This window comes from Scatophagus argus, chromosome 19 (genome assembly GCF_020382885.2).
Source record: "Scatophagus argus isolate fScaArg1 chromosome 19, fScaArg1.pri, whole genome shotgun sequence".
NCBI lineage: Eukaryota > Metazoa > Chordata > Actinopteri > Scatophagidae > Scatophagus > Scatophagus argus.
In genome coordinates, this window is record NC_058511.1 from 680,001 (window position 1) to 682,500 (window position 2,500).

Below are 2,500 nucleotides of genomic sequence, written 5' to 3' on the forward strand. Positions count from 1 at the left end.
TGGCGTTTTCTTGGTTTCTCCCCTCTGATTGTTTCGCGTAGTTCGCAGACAGAGCTGACCTTGGACTCAAAGCGGAGACGCAGTCCCTGCTTTATTCTAACACCGAGGGCCAAATGTTTCACAGAGAATTAGGCTGCTAATTGACTAATTAAGGAAGCATTTCATGCGTCATCAGAGGGTTTCAGTGGTTGGGAAGGATTAGTTTCCTCTCCAGCATGCGGAGGAAGGCTGATGACTGGACGCGACGAGCAGACAGGAAACAACGTGTTCCACAGTGCGAGCAGCAGATTCATTCAGAGTCATAAAGCTGTGAGCATCCCGAGTGTCAGTCAGTGAGTTGTTGCCTCCTGCTGAGTCGGCTTCCACCCCGTCGAGAGCATAAATAAAGAAGCAGTTATGGTGTACGGTGCGGGGACGTCGGAGCGTCCGCGGCCAGGTGTCGGCCCACAGCAGCAGAGTCTGATCCAGGCGTGTTCCTTACTCACTGATGGGGAAAGCAGACTGAAGTACGTGTGAACCCCTCAGACTGTTCGTCTAATCAGCACAGCTCGACCACAAGACCAGTGCAGTACATGAATCAGCTGGTGATTGTCTTTTACTTAAACATGTCGTTGCAGGAAGCAGAATTCAGTTATGAAAGAAGAATTTGACAAAATCATCTTCCTAACGTGAACCAAAGTTCTTTGGTTCCCTAAAAAAACGCAGATTGGAGTCTGGACGTGAACACCAACTGCTGCTCTTACTGCTACTGCCACTGATACTACTATACTATACTACTGCTACTACAAGTACTACCAGCACTGCTATTCAAGAAGAATACTGCACTCACTTACTCATTCATGATGTCCTCTTTCCGTCCATATACACACTGTCCTCTGTTGTCCAGTGAGGATGGTCTCACTGCTGAGGGACCGTCAGCTGTCTCACGTCACCACACAGTCTTTAAGCATCCGGCGTCAACATAACAACACGTGTGAAGTGAGGACGTAGCAGCTGTCTCCATCACCTCCATCCTCACGTCCCCACTAGCTTATAAGAAGCTGTCACTACTCAGAAATGTCTCTGTCTCTAAACGTGACAAATGCCCTGATATTAAACTTTGTTTGACATTAAACTTTTCAACAATGTCTCAGCTTGACAAAACTGTCCTCATCGTCCAAAACTGCACTACTTTCCAAACATGTCCTCACTTTGCAAAACTGGCCTGATTTTTTAAAAAATGTTGACTTTTCAAAACATGTGAAGACAGGAGAACACACACACACACACAAACACACACAGGACGCGTCTTGTCTTTCAGCGTGTGAAGTGACGACAACATGAACGTGTCCACTCCATTGTCTTCTGTCGGTCTCTGTCTCACTTCTCTGTTTGTGCTCCTCCTCCTCTTTCAGACCACAGTGGACTTTATCTCCCAGTCAACGCTGCCCCACACATCAGCTGAAGCAGCTGTAATCATGCAGCGTAGCACGTGTGAGGCTCTTCGTCCTCAGCTGCAATAAATCACACGTTGGTTTTAAAACAGACTCTCAGCTTCATGTTGGACCTATAAAGAGTGTCTGAGCTCACCTCCAGGTGTCACACCTGCTGGGAGGGAACATCTCATCCTTGTTACAACAGTTCCTCACAGTGAGGAAATGTGCATTACACAGATACGTCTTTGGGGGGCTGGTCTTCAGAGAGTCCTGCTGCGTCCACTGGGTGTCCCTGAGCTGAGAGGACGAAGGAAGCAAACAAACAAATCTGACAGATGATACGAGGAGATGAAAACACTCCCGTGGCTGTAGCTATAGCTACCGTTAGCTCGGTCTGCTGTGGAGCTGGACTGGACTGGACTGCGATCTCGGGTCACAGGGGCAGCCTCCCAGTGAGCACAGCTGGACCCCAGACTGAGACCTGACTGCCCTGACGGGTGCTTTACGATGAGTTAACGAAGCAGTTAAGCTCGTCTTCAGTAAAAGATAAGATGGGCCTTTATTAGCCCCACGCTGGGGAAACCCACGTTGTCACGGCAGCACAAGGACAGCAAAATAAAGGTGCAGGCAGGTCGAGTAAAAAAGATATACAAAGTAAAAAAAATATAAGCATATTTACACCCTTTTTTAAAGAAACTATCGAAACGCAATATTGACAGAAAGAGAGAAACTGGAGTTCATTGGGTGTGCAGTTGGATTTTTCTGTTTAGTAAGGAAACTGGTGTAAGAATATTTCCTTTCTTGGCGTTTTGACATCTCGATATTTACGAGGGGCTGACGGACTATCACCCCTAGAGGTACAAAGTGGTATTACAGACAAGATAGGCTGGGGTTAGCATACTAACCTGAGTGTCTCTGTGACGTCAGCTCTGCTGTTTCTGCACAGTCTGCTGACCACATTTTACGGACTGCACCTTTACCATATCAAAAGTACTTTTAGTTTTCTCTTTCCAACCTTCCAACCTCAGAAACTCATTCTTATGGCTAATCATCCATCTACAACACATTTAGGTTCCTGTAAGCTG

At 46.9% G+C, this 2,500-nt stretch overlaps 1 protein-coding gene across 1 annotated transcript in view; it reads right to left on the reverse strand.

Annotated features, from left to right (window-relative positions):
* The window catches only part of nmbr (neuromedin B receptor), a 25,566-nt gene that overhangs the window by 21,999 nt on the left and 1,067 nt on the right, over window positions 1–2,500 (reverse strand). The window lies entirely within an intron of this gene.